Source organism: Choristoneura fumiferana, chromosome 4, assembly GCF_025370935.1.
Source record: "Choristoneura fumiferana chromosome 4, NRCan_CFum_1, whole genome shotgun sequence".
Taxonomy (NCBI): Eukaryota; Metazoa; Arthropoda; class Insecta; order Lepidoptera; family Tortricidae; genus Choristoneura; species Choristoneura fumiferana.
Genome location: NC_133475.1, coordinates 1,999,288 through 2,014,661, shown reverse-complemented (window position 1 = coordinate 2,014,661; position 15,374 = coordinate 1,999,288). Strand labels below are relative to the sequence as shown.

The window sequence follows — 15,374 nt, the reverse complement described above, 5'->3', positions numbered from 1 at the left end:
CAAAATCAGAAATGGATGAAAGTGGTCCTTCTTTTGTTGGTGTGATTGTTACTGACAGGAGAAAGTGTAGGTACATGAAGGAAAATGTTTCGATAAGTACTTCCTTACTTGCGCTTTGAAGCTAGGAAACCATCAATTACGCATCTGCAATACCTCTGGTGTTACAGACGTTTAATGCGGTGGTGATCTCTTACCATCAGGAGATCCACTTGCTCGTTTGCCATCCAGTCGGAAAAAAAAAAAGAATTAGAAAACCGAAATTTCCATTTCGGTTTTAAATTCGTTTGCAAATTATGTTAGTTTCGGTTGGACGTTTATTTTACATGTAAACCTTCTGTGACATCACTAGTCTGTGAAGAAGCTCATGGTAAGAACTTTTTATTTGCACAACCACGAACTGGCTTTGTCTTCATCACGTGATTATATTGAAATAAAATTGTTATTCCTTACACAATAGGGTTCAAAACAGTGTTGCATTTTATATTCATTTTCATAGGATATTGACATAACTTTACTTAAAAAGGAAAAGATGCAAAATTCCTCGCGATATTACTGCAACAAAGTTCTAATGTGTATAGAAAATCAAACTGAACGCAATTCTATGAGTATAAAGTTCAAATTATTGTTAAAAGGCTAGGTTTTTAATGTCACAGTTGCTGAATACAAGTTTAATGCAAATAATAAAAAAAACTTTGCAAACTTGTTTGTTCGCCTCTCATTTTTATTAAATAGCCTAATCTAACCTCATAATTATTACCTACACGTATTGCGCGATCGAGCGCTAAGCGCGAGCGAAGCGACCCGGATGCTTGCCAACCAAAGGATCCTTTGACATTTTATATAACTATATCGAGCACCGGGTAGTTGTTTACCAAATTACTAAAGGTACTCTAGAGACCGTCTTGTCTAACGCACTGACGTTCGAGGTCACAAATGTTCGAGCCGGGGTTTGAACCCACGATCTCCTACTTGAGAGGCCATAGGTCATACCACTAGGCCACCACGGCTTCGTATTCTTGGCATCTCTTTCTCCCTCTTCTTATACCATGTGATAGAAAGAAGCGATAAAAACGATTGTGTATCCAAGTGCTTTTGACAATAAAGCATCAACGTTCTGGATATTGCATACTACATACATATAATCACGCCTCTTTCCCGTAGGGGTAGTCAGAGACCACTTCTTTCCACTTGCTACGATCCTTACATACTTGTTTCGCTTCGTCCACTTTCATTTTTCCCTTCATACATGCTCTTCGGTTTAGGGTACTCTTGACCTGGCCTTTTTTCAAGACGTTTTCTGGATGTTAAGTTGTTAATTATCTCTCTATCTATCTATAGCAGCCCTTATAGCGCCCGTCTTCGGACATAGGCCTCCTCTCTACGTTTCCAGTCTTGCCTATCCACTGCCACTCGCATCCAGTATGCATGCATGTAAAAATATTACAAAAGAAAACAACAAAACAAAAAGAGTAGAAAGGCGAACTTATCCCTAAAAGCTAACCTAAACTTTGAAAAGGAAAACTTAAAGATATGCAAACAGTAATGTGTGAGTGTGACCCAGTCCAGTTTACGCCGGCTGCCGAATATCGTCCGTCAATCTGTTTGGTGGTCGTCCTCTATTCTCTACCGCGAGTGTCAAGCAAGGGGTTTCCACTCCGTCTCTCCTCGCCCAGCGACTGTGTTCCATTTTAACAATATGTCCCGCCCATCTCTACTTTTTGCAATCTATTTCTGTTATCACGTCATTCACTTTACTCTTCTGTCTGATCAATTTATTTGATCTTCGATGATACTATCAGTTAATAAAGTTAATACAGTATTGTCCAAGTGACCACAAGTGAAACCATAAACCGTTGCGTAACCGCACGCAAACCGCAGCGTTACGTCAGCCACCATGAATGGGACACAAGACACGTGGCACATAGCAAATTGTGCAATTAAATAGTAGTCTAGTAAATAGCCTCTACAGTTAATATATAGCGTATATTGTTAAAGGAAAAATACAAAATATAAAAACCGGCCAAGAGCGTATTGGACCCGCCCAAGATAGTTTCGCTACGAAAAAATCAAGATATAATTACTTTTCTAATTAGTATTTTGATTTTTCTACGAAATCTTCCAAGTTCAGGTATATTCTCAAGCAAACATAGCCGTTATATAGGTATAGGTAGTTACTACCGTCATGTTTTTTTTTTTTTTTGATTTTTTTCGGGAGGAGAGACGCTCGATTTCAATGAAAATTAGCCCTTTAAAGTTGAATATTTCGCAAACATCACTGAATCGAAAAACCGTTTTGAAAAACCCGATTTTGATACCAACAATAAAAAAAAAATCCTTTTTGTCGGCATAGTTGCTACAATGTATCCGTGCAAAATTACAGCTCTCAGCACTGATAGCCTGTGAGCAAAGCCGTGAACGGAAGTACAGAGACACGGCGAAACTATAGTCCGTTTTTTCCATTTTGGCTACGGAACCCTAAAAACGGACGAATGCGGTTAAACTAGCCTGGAGAGGATTTTGTACTGTCCTAGACATACCTAACGGGATTTTCTTATTTTTTAATAAAATATAGAAATTATAAAAATCATGGGACAATTGAACCAATCGACCTAGTCCCAAACTAAGCGGATAAACATACTTATGTAGATAAGTACATATTAAGTAGGTATCCAAGACCCGAGAACAAACATTCGTATTATTCATACAAATAATATATAGAAAAATAAAAGAATAAGTTCGCCTTTGTACATACTCGTATATCTTAATGTTTGTCAATTGTGTTTGGTTACTTATTTTGTACAATAAATAGTTTATATACATACATACATAAAAATAGGGCAAATAATAACTGCCCCGACCAGGAATCATAGTCAGGCTCTAACCACTTGGCTATCTGGTTGTCTTATTATTAATTGTTATAAAAGCTCTACCAAAACACGATTCGGCCAAATATTTCGGCCAAAAGGTCAACGTCTGCCAACTGTTTGGCCAAGTTAAAACTCGTTTCGGTTGTTTTCATTTTTGGTCGGACTTTCCCGGTCGGATATTATCCTACATTTGGGGTCAATCGGGCAAGAGTTTTGGCACCAAACAAAACAAGTAGATCTAAGAAATTTACCCACTGGGGTTTGTGGTCCAAAAACTGAAGTCTTTTAATCCTAAATTTAAAATCTTGAGTCGTTTTTAAAGCTGGAAAAGAGCTGGAAAAAGCTAGTAAAAACTAATAATTTTACTACGAATACTGACATTCTGACTGCTTGTTATAGCCTAAATGACATGATATGATTCGCGCTGTTATGTTCATCCACCATTTAACTCTCATATTTCGGTTTCTAGATTTTTTTACCGTACAACAGCGGCAAAACCTTCTAGACTAGACACGGCAAAATTGTCCTCCAATGGACAGAGCCATATTTTTACAAGCTTTTATTGTCTGTCTGTCTGTCTGTCTGTCTGTCTGTCTGTCTGCCTGTCTGTCTGTCTGTCTGTCTGTCAAGTTATATTCGACCACCTTCCAGTAATTGGATTGACTTGAAATTTGGTATGCTTATGTAAACTGAATTACAATACAATAATCTGGTAGTGACATCCTGGTAGTCCGGCCAGGATCGTCTCTACAGGACGGAACTCTTCAACGGTTAATAGCATCGACTTGAAATTTGGTATGCAAATGTAGTTGCCCGAATTTAACTTGCAAGATTTGATTATTGAACCGTGTTGGCCTAGTGGTTTGACCTATCGCCTCTCAAGCAGAAGGTCGTGGGTTCAAACCCCGGCTCGCACCTCTGAGTTTTTCGAAATCCATGTGCGGAATTACATTTGAAATTTACCACGAGATTTGCGGTGAAGGAAAACATCGTGAGGAAACCTGCACAAACCTGCGAAACAATTCAATGGTGCGTGTGAAGTTCCCAATCCGCACTGGGCCCGCGTGGAACTATGCCCAAGCCCCTTGTTCTGAGAGGAGGCCTGTGCCCAGCAGTGGGACGTATATAGGTGGGATGGGATGGATGGCGATTGATTAAACACAGACATACAGACAACGAGACAGGTGAAACTAAATAAAAGCTTGTAATAAAAACAAACAACAATAACGATATTTTGACTTTGACTTAACCACGTCACGTCATAAATGTTTAAAATGCTGTCATGCATGTCTATATAACTTTATAGAGTAATTCTCTTAATGAAAATGCCATGGTTATTGCTTTTAAATGACATTTGTCGCGAATCGATAATTGATTTAGTATAAAATGCGTTTAGAATTAACATCTACCTAATAAAATGATTTATGGAGATTGACTTATACCGTGTTAATCTAATATAATAGCTTTAAATAAGCAATTCTTTACTTATTTTGTGAATCTAGGAAATAGGTCTAAGGATTTTGGGGGCGATCTATCGATCTAAGTAGCTTGGTCTTGTATCTGGAATAACGAGTGTTTTTGAATTTTAGTCCAAGCGAAGCTTGGTCGCTTACCCATTTGATCCTGTTTACAAATGCTGTCCCAGTCATACTTAACTGTTGATCCCGTGGGAATATCGAGACAAAATTATGCACATAGGTAATGCTCCAGCTGCAACTAAACAAACACACACACACACACACACACACACACACACGCATATGCAATTGCATAAATATATTTATCTACATGTATATCATAACTTCCCTATTATATGTTCAGAAACGACTATCAAATGGCCTTTATTAAGAAACTTGGTATCTGCGGGTGCATCTTAATGTTCACATTAAAGTACAGTGTATCTTAATGTTTACATTAAAGTATCGGTAATACTTTTTTTAACAATGCATATCTGTACATATTGTAGAAAACTTATGACATGCATGTAGATAATTTATTATTCAGTCAGTCAAAGTCAAAGTCAAGTCAAAGTCAAAGTCAAAGGCAAAGGCAAAGTCAAAGTCAAAGTCAAAGTCAAAATACAGGCCATATCTGAACATATTATAGAAAACTTATGATATGCATGTAGATAAAGTTATGTATGCGGCTATACATAATTAGGCATTATGCACCAGCCACATAAATAACTATTACTCACCAACTTTCGCATTTATAATATCAGTAGAATTAATTTCAAACAATAGAACATAACTGGCCACTAAAACGCCACTCGACCGCCAAAGCATCACAAATTAAAAACATACGGAATTCGAACCGTTTCTTCGCTGCACCTTCAGTCTATTGCACACCTTAGGCCCAGTTCGTCGTGCCAGCTTGTGCGTGCGGACGTGTGCACTCGCCTTATAACGGTACATGTCTATTAAAGTCTAGTCTTTACGTGTTTTGAATTTGGAACTAGTGTTATGTTTTGTTGGTAAGTGGATCCGCGGCCTGCGATTGGTCGGAGTTTGTTTTAAAAAAGTTCAACTGACGCGGAATCTAGGTTTTGTCTGCATTGTTGACCTGCCTAGATATTGGAAGAGTTATTTTATCACTTGCGTTTTAAGTGAAGGTACATTTGTTTCTGAGAATCGTACGCGTTTTTCCTTCTGTTTTATTTTTTGTGTCTGTTCTGTTTTTTTTATTATATTTATTTGAAGTCTTAAGTACTCGCAGAAAGAAAAATACTCGGTGTAACAGCTGTGTTGTTATATAGGTACTCGTCCACGCCAAAATTGTCGAAAATCCAGGACTTAATTAAGTAGTTGATAAGATAAATAATGCTTCAGCGTCTTCCGGATTGTAAAAAAGTAAAGGAACAAAACGACACAAAAATACGCTGAAAAAGAAAACCCTCTACTAACTTAAATTATACAAATTATTGCAATCATAAAAATAGAAACCTAATATTATTTGAGTTGTACCAGTGAGCAAGGAGCAGTAGAAGTGTTAAAAGCCTTGGAACACAAGGAAGTATTTTTTTTAATAAAGTATCCTGTTAGGTGTGCCATTGCTAAATAAATAAATAAAAAACCCGTTTATTTCAGACCATGAGATCCATATTAGGTGTTAGTTATAAAGGTACTTACATATTATTATGTTAGTAGAAATTATTAACTAAAACTAAAACACAAATAATGGTGGCTGTATTGGAAGGATATCTGAGACGTGTATCAAGGCTGTAATTTCCTATTTGTCCCTTCCAATCACAACCCCCAATACTTAAGGTTAACCCTCAATAATCTACTAAAACCTCAAATAATCGTAATGTGTGGTAAATAATGTTATGAATTAAATAAATATTAATAATTAATAGTTAAAAATATAATTAAATAAAATTAGAATCTAAAATGTATAATATTAATATAATATAATAATAATCAATAGCAGTGACATGAAAATAAGAACAATTAAATTAAATATAATACTGTATGTTGTTTTTAGGCTAATATCTTTAGGTTAAGAATTTGTATCTTGCAATGCCCTTCGTATTACTGTATTAATATTGTAATTTTGATGATATGCAAATAAATGAAATAAATAAAATAATCTACTTGGGTCTATAGACTGGTAGAAAAATGTTAGTCATAATGTTATGTTTGTCTTAACTCTCTTTTTCTCTGAAACCATTTATTTTTCAGAATTGTTATAAAACAAACCTAACCTAACCTATAGAGTTCTACAGTATGACAATTTTTTTTTTTTTGAAAAATGTACCGTTTCAGCGTGGCAAAGATATATGACTAACAACAATTATGACATTATGACTTATTAAATTATGGCAGTTAATCTATTAAGGTGCATTATAGCCCACGACTTCAATTGCAAAAAAATACCTATGTTTTTTTTGGTTAAAAATATATTTGTATCCAGGTTAAACCGATCAGTGTGTCATGTTTTAGCAAAACTTATTAAGTAGTTTATGTGCCATTTAACATGTAAACATGTATATTAACAAGTATATTGCTATTAGCAAAATCTAACTTAGACAAACAAAAATGAATATCGACACTAATATATAATAAGATACTCTTTGTTTGCTTATTTATTGTAATGAGATAAATATTAGCCTCATCTGCGGTTACCATCAAGTGAGATATACATATAGGCCACAGCTCAGTTTTAAAAGAAAAAAAAAGTGATAATCTCTGAAATTACTGAACCGATTTAAGGCATTCTTTCATTCACTAATAGAAAGTTATGAGCGGTGATAAGCGATAAGGCCTCCTGCTTATCTTTAGAATAGTTCTCTTTATGTACCTACTTACTATATTGGTAATGTGGTGTTCAATAAATATTACGGTATTTGATTTTTTAAGAAAAAAATTGTCGAGCTGATTTTTGTCTTTTTTTATATATTTTTGGACAAGCGTTCTGCTAGTTAAAAATAACCTTATGAACTTGGAAAAGTTGAAACTCTTGAAATTGTCATTTCGAAGTTCAATATCTTAAAAATGGCTACACTGGTTGAAATTAAAAATAGCCAAGAATCACAGCAAGGAAACTCATGTGAAAAAAATACTGCATTGAAATCAGTCCATCCATTTGAGAGCTACGATGCCACAGACAAACTCTTTCCTGAATTAAAAAATATATTTTTATTTATATTAAATGATATTGTACCGGATAAAAACATCGTGAGGAAACCTGCACAAACCTGCGAAGCAATTCAATGGTGTGTGTGAAGTTCCCAAACTACGGCCCAAGCACTCACGTCAAGTCTTGAATCGAGTTTGGTTCGATTTGTTTCGGGCTAATACAATCCGGTACAATATCATTTGTTATGAGTTTCACGGTAGTTTCATGTTCAAGATTGATTTACTTATCAACATTAACAATACAGGATAGGCACACAGAATGAAAAAAAAAATCAAATAAACAATTCAAATATTAACAACTCAAACGTTGACTGGCAGAGATCTCTTCAGGGATAAGCCCGCCTTGCTTAACTCTTTTTTTGTAACTTTTTTTTTTTTTGTAGAATAAAGAGTATATAAACAAACAAACACAAAACTAATTCAGAATCTCAGCACAATGCGTTTGCCAGTCCCTTGCAACGTGACAAAAGGAACCGGCTTAGCTTATGCTGCCCAAATAAATTGAAATTGTTCTAAATGTCTGATTTTTTACCTCTTAAACCATGTATGTCTATATCAGTACCTAACCATCTAAAATTACCTCACACTGCGTACACTTTGTTTAGGAGAGGAGCTCTGCTTACACTGGATGATCATAGGTAGTCCTAAAAATTGTACGGCACCCTCGGTGCGCGAGTCCTACTCACACTTGAACGGTTTTTTTTCCAAGTAATTTATCACACAATAAATTAGTTAGTAACTACTTTGATACATATGTATTTAAAATGTGCATATTTTATATTAGGATAGGTCAATGGTTGCAAATCAATTTGGCATGAGTAACATCCATCTCGATTTTTTTTATTTTTTTCACAATGTTTTTATGACAAATTATTCTAAACAAACTTCTTAATATATAACATAGTTTTTACGTTATTTGGCTAAAATAGACATAAAAATTACCCGTATCCTCGCAATGCGTAGTTTGCATGAAAATTAATTATAGGTACATTTTGAACATGAAATTACCGTGAGACTCGCTCGTATTAAATATATTGACCCGGATAACTCACGTCTTAAATCGAGTTTAGCTCGACATGTTGCGGGCTCCGTAGCCCTTCGTCTTCGGAGCAACGCGACTCAGCGGCTGCTGCAACACGTACGCTGCGTCGCGTTGCTCCGAAGACGAAGGGCTACGGATTAGCCCGAAACCATGTTGAGTTAAACTCGATTTAAGACGAGAGTTATCCAGGTCAATATATTTAATATAATTATAGGTACAGTCAACAGGATTAATATCTGACACAACAAAGCGTATAAATATCTGATACGACTCTATTTCTAAGTTGAAATTACAAACTGAAATATAGATGCACAGAAAAACCAGAAAAATAAGACCAGCACTGGGAATTGAACCTAGGTCCTCGGCATTCCGTGCCGCGTGCTATGCCGCTGCACCACTGCTGGACAACGGTACAGACGCGAATTTCCCCTATGCACCCATATCTCAGCTTGTTTGTTTCTTATTTAGCCACTTAAGCGTTTCTGTACCGTTGTCCAGCAGTGGTGTAGCTGTATAGCACGCGGCACGGAATGCCGAGGACCTGGGTTCGATTAACAGTGCTGGTTTTATATTTCAGTTTGTATTTTCAATTTAGGTTTTACGGGAAGACCGTTAAAGTAAAAATTTGGAATTGAATTAAAAAATACAAAAAGATTTCAAAAACCATTATATTTCTAGGGTTGTTATAACATTCAGATATTTTGGCACGCTCCTCTGCGGCAGACTTTAATTTATGACCCACCATGGATCCATTTTAACATTAAACGTCATAGTGACATGGCATTCATTAACAGGGAAAATCGTAATGACTTTTCCTTTGAACAGGTTTCATGGTGACTCATTATTTTCACGTTAGGTTCAAATGGGTTCAAAGAATTCGTGAGCTTTGTAGACAAATAATTTAAATTAATTATAAGACAATTCAATTCAATGGTGCGTGTGAAGTTTCCAATCCGCACTGGGCCCGCGTGGGAACTACGGCCCAAGCCCTCTTGTTCTGAGAGGAGGCCTGTGCCCAGCAGTGGGACGTATATAGGCTGGGATGAAGACAATTATGAAAAAAAGTAGTAATTATGTAGCCTGAAATATTGCCCGATTTTAGTTATTTCTCCATAGTAATAAAAAATAACATAAGCTCCAAGCAGTTGCTACTAACATATTTTATATGTGTTTTTTTTGTTATTACAGATCAAGAATTATTTAGTTCAATTAAGAACATTTAAAAGCTATAGATAAATATGGTTGAGATTCATGCAAAATCAAATCCAAAAACCGTTACTAATTTTATTATCATGACGATATTGATGATGGTAATTGTTTGGTGAGAAATATAACTTAAAAAAATACATGGGTTTATTTAAATAAAATCTCACTTTACTAAAATTTAGATTTAGATTTCAACTCTACACCATGTCGTGTGCTAAGGCTTTATAAATTGATACCGATCATTACAGCTTTTTCCTCTGGCGTCTATGCATTTAATTATCTTCATACCAGTCTAGAAATCTAGAATTAACACGTTAATATTCTTAACTGCATATTTTATTAATGCACACCGTTATACAAACTGAATAAAAATAATGAAATCTTGAGGAATTTTAATGTTTGCACACCGACAAACTTATACTTTCCGGTAGGTAAATTTGAAACTTATTATTCGTAGTACGAATTCGCGAGAATGTGAAGACAGTAGCGCTGTGGTAAAGTGAATGGGTAAGTTGGTTTAAATGCTCAGTACAAACCAGTCTGTAGGGAGTATTTCTCACGGTATACATATATTAAACTTAGTGCATATTATTATGAGAGGTTTTTTAATTCGCAATTACTTTTTAATGCGTTTTAAATGTGGTTATGATTACGGTTAGCTCTAAGACTTAAGACTAGAATAGCAACAAAAAAACGCTAGGTTTACATGACCTGACCGTAGTACTTGTTATTTGTATTTACGACTACTGTTTATTTTAACATAATATATGTTTCCTGTGGGATCAAAAGGATCACAAAATTTTAAACTACGTACTAATTCTGCGCGAGTTAAGCGCGGGCAAAGAAAAAAGTAGCCTATATGTTAATCCAGGGTAGGTATATATTACCCGTATGGCAAATTTCATGCAAATCCGTTTAGTAGTTTCTGCGTGAACATCCATCCATCGCCATACTTAAAGAAATGTGCTTATATTTTATTGCCCATCTTCTTCCCGCCATATCTCGTGAAATATTGATCCCAGATAAAAAATATGTAAACTTTTTTTGTAGATAATTTTATGTAGATTACTTACGTCTCAAAACATTTTTTGCTGTGGGCCAGCGTTTACGAGTTATTTACGAAAAACTAAAAAATGGGGCCCACCCATCAGTACTTTTAGTGTGTGGTTTAAAACATCATTCCCTACCACTACGCCGAAATTCGCTTAGGTATACACGAGTTTTTTCCCCTGATTTGCCTTCGTTGGGTAGCCTATTAAGAATCTACCCTTTCACCAGTCCTTGACTGACCCTTAAAATTGCCCACTTAAATTGCCCACAATATGGCAATTTCATCTTGCCTAACAACACCTTTAATAACTTGCTAAGCACATTTACGATGAGTCATGGATGTGTGTTTTCGTTTGGCATATTCTAGGTCATTATGGAATGGTGACTCAAAATATCACTTCATATGGTATAGCTACAAGGCCGGATGTGCTATACAGTCAGCAATACCAATATATGACACGAAAAAACGTGCATAAATATCGGATATGACTCTATTCTAGGGCCGGTAAGACGTATCGGATATTTTCCGCTCCGCTGTGGCAGATATTATAGCAGGTGATTGTACAGTCATCAGCTGTAGTTTAACACTCGTAGAGCTCAAAATGGTCACAATTTTAGTGCGAGAGTGATAAGGTGTATTTTTGGCTGGCAAGGCTGAAGATGCATGGAATCAGATCAGTGGATATGATCGCCGTTCTACCCAATTTCAAGTCAATGTGATCAGTAGGAATGGTTGAATTTCGACTTACTTATACGATTAAATGACAACTTACGTTGCAGCAGACAAACGTTTGTTTTTGTTAACTTCGACAGATAGCTTAGTTATTCGTACATATGTAACTTCACAGTCATTGCTAAAGGTTAAATTGTTAAATTCACCTAACCACTTGATAGTTATATTTACTTGAGATATAAGAGAGACATCAAAAAAACTCGCTTGTTAAGTATGTGTAAATTAAAAACATTTTAATTACGGACTTTAAAAACGTTGATTATATTTTAAACAGTAATAGTTAGCCCACTGATGTTTTGGTGAGTTAATTTGATCTGCTGAATGCCCCTTACGTTAACGGAAATAAAAAATAACACGTTGTAATAAACCTTTTTTAAATCGTGACTCCTGTCATTTTCCAAAATGACATTTATATGAGACCGATTATCGTTGATAATCAAAGCTATAAAATGTTTCAGTTATAATTCGTTGTCATTGCAACAAAAGTTTATACGCGACTTTTTGTATCTGTATGTCGGCGGCCGATCGTAAAATCCGCCATATCACAAAATTTCTAGGCATATCGTGAAATGGCGCCATTTCATGAATTGGCTAAGGGACATTCGCCATATCGTTCAAAACTCACCGTTTAACGATTTGCCTAGTGACGTTTAGGCAGATCATGAAATTCCGAGGCGTATCATGAAACGCCGCCATATCGGTTCTGGCACTTCGCCGGCCGCTGCCGCGGCACGCTCGCCGTACTTACTAACCACTCCTCGCTTTGCTCGTCGTACCTAAATTTTTCTTTTTTTCGGCATATCACGATGTGCCCGGTATAGAGCTAGGAATATCGACGAATGCGTTGCTCTAATCAATCTGCCGTATTGTTTCTCAGGCACATCGTGATATGCCTGGCCAACTTTGAGGCGCCATTTTACGATATGGCACGTCTTATTTTGTTTGTATAATTTGTATATAGTAGGTGTATTTTTATGTTAGGATTCTTTTATAGATTTGTGTGTTATATTATTTAAAGCAATGTATTGTAGCTTCCACTATCTATGTTAGTTTTTAAACTCACTTTTTTGTCTGTCCCTGACTGAATGCTCCTTTCATCCACTCAAAGGTTGACTGGTAGAGATCCCTTAAAGGGATAATAAGTTCGCCTTTGTACATATATTTCATTGATTGTCATCTGTGTTTGTTTACTTATTTTGTACAATAAAGAGTTTACATACATATATATGCCTAGAAATTTCGTGATATGGCGGATTTTACGATCGGCCGCCGACTTGTACAAAATTTCAAGAAAAACGACACCACATCACGGCCATCTGTTGTATCTTATTTCAAGGGCAAAAAGTAGATAATCAATTGATCGGCACGCCGTCTCCACATGACGCGTTGAGGTTCCATTGGCATCAGTTACCGTCGCGGCAGCGGCGCGGTGGCTACGAGTAAATTTTTATTTTATTTTTAAACAATTTTTTAAATAGTTGACAGCAACTGTCAAAAGTGTGTAGAATTGTGAGTTTTTTTTAATTATTTAGGCGTGTTTATACAAGATTATATATTATATTTTTTAATTTTGCTGGTCAAGTTTTGCTTACTTCTGAAGTGGTCAAATTGACTTGGGATTTGGTAAGTACCTTTTGTAGAGGTTTGATAAAAATATGGCAAAGCGAAGTCAGTAAAAACTTGCATTAGAAACAGATTAGGAAGGAAATTTTGAAAGAAAAACACTAAATGGTTTTGACGAAGCTTAATAATTGTAGGTCCTTTAAGAATTATAGGCTAGCTAATGCAATATTAAAAAGGAGAGCATAAGACTTACAGAAAGGAATACTAATGAGAAAGTTTTATGATTGTTTTAAAAAAAAAGGAATAATTGTTACAAAACTATTAGCGCTAGTAGTATAACCCTTAAATGGGTACCGGTAATATATTTACCACCAAAGAAAAATCAAAACCAATTAAAATAAGGTAGCAACATTTACGACCCAAAATCAGGGGAATATCTGAAAAATTTAATAACCTTTGTAATTAACAGAAAAAAATATCAGATTTTTAAGTAGCATTAATTAATTTTAATAAATAAATGAGTTTCCTTTACCGCTAAATTACGACAGTCCGGTCGGTTACGGGTTGTGCCATAGTCCAGAATAAAAGACATTAAAAAATAATTTATGTGTCTTTGACTCAATGGTTTTGACAAGTGACGCTCTTTATCGGGCCGAATAATACTGACATGGAAATACCGACCCTGTTTTTCATCTACACGCCCATAGAAAATGACATGAGCTTCTACTTAGGACAAACTTAGGACAAAAGGTCAGCAAATGATTATCTGACGAGATTAAATGATGATGATGATGATGTCGATATACTCCATGTCATTGAAAAGCAAGATAAACGTCACACAAAATCGTTAAGACAACAGTTTTACTCGCGGAGCGTGATCAATTCATCTTGGACGGTGCTATTACTGACATTGTTTACTATATTATTAAAATAAATTAAAATATGGTATTATTTTGTTTGCTGTGTTTTTTGTGGTAAAATATCAGTTTGGTGTCTGTTAATGATTAAAATAAGTGTAGATCATAAATTATATTCATCATCATAAGCCGGAAGACGTCCACTGTGGAACAAAGGTCCCAATGAACGACTACTCGCTACTTGCAACCACCAGTTGCCCTCAAATCTTGCAACCACCAGTTGCCCTCAAATATTACAACTACCAGTTGCCCTCAAATCTCGCGATGTCATCAGTCTATCTAGCCTAGTGGGAGGCCTTTTCTCCCTCAACTGCTATCTATTTTTCGATTTATGTGGTGCATTGCCATTTCAACTGTCCTGTCAAACTTAAATGAGGATAGATTTTGTAGGAAATTATATTAAGCACAAGCTCTTTTCTGAACCAGAAGTTTGCCAATAGGGTCCTATTTTATACAAATAAAATGAAACAATAATAACCCTTTAACCGCCATTGTCTGAATTATAAAACAAATTATCCAGCTCATTTCGCCGTAGTCTTATAATCAAGACAAAAATAATGTCATTATAGTTTCAGTGTAGGTGGCGACACGGGCACATACGAATAAAATTGTAATGGCGTTTCAGAATCGGCAAGCCTCTCACTGCTCACTGCTGTGTAAATTTTGCTGTATATGTCTTCTGTGTTAGTGAATAATGTCTTCTTTCTTTCTTTCTTTCTCTCTGGACCAACGGCATTACGCGGATATAATTTTATTGGCGGCGTATAGAGACGAGTAGAGCATTTGAGATAAAAATAAACAGCAGAGGAGTGGGATGCCCTGCTGGATGAATATTCGGGCGTTGGAATCGCCGTAATTTTTTCAACACTTTCTTTATCAGATTTCTTGAGAAATGGATACAATCCGACACATATTGAAACTGAATAGATAGGAGTGCTTGGATCAATATTAAATTGACACCAGTTCACGGTCGCTCAGCGAGCTATGGAGAGAGCATCTTTGAAGGTTAAAATCCGAAATCACATCCGACAAAGAACGAAGGTCACCGACGTTGCTCAAAGAATTAGTTCGCTGAAGTGGCGCTGGGCTGGCCACGTCTGTCGCAGGACCAATGAACGGTGGAGCAGACGAGTCCTCGAATAGAGACCACGGACGGGAAAAAGTAGTGTAGGGCATCCTGAGGCACGGTAGACGGACGACCGTAAGAGGGTCACTGGCGGCGGAGGAGGCGAAGGGCTGAAGACAGAGTGTTGTGGCGCGCCAAAAAGAGGCCTATGTCCTGCAGTGGACTGCTGTAAGCTGATGATGATGATGATGAGTTAATTTTAGATTCCGTTAGAAACATGTTGTGAATAATGA

At 36.1% G+C, this 15,374-nt stretch overlaps 1 protein-coding gene across 5 annotated transcripts in view; it reads left to right on the top strand.

Moving 5' to 3' along the window:
• Window positions 1-15,374, top strand: part of LOC141427269 (angiotensin-converting enzyme-like) — a 102,266-nt gene that overhangs the window by 72,798 nt on the left and 14,094 nt on the right. Inside the window, exon 1 of one of the 5 annotated variants that reach the window (XM_074086553.1) lies at window positions 5,200-5,275. The exons of 2 other annotated variants lie outside the window; for them this stretch is intronic. The gene's annotated coding sequence lies outside the window, so the exon portion shown is untranslated. Of the gene's footprint in view, window positions 1-5,199; window positions 5,341-12,960; window positions 13,159-15,374 lie in introns of those variants that run through there. 2 more of the 5 variants (XM_074086552.1, XM_074086554.1) reach the window with 2 other exon arrangements.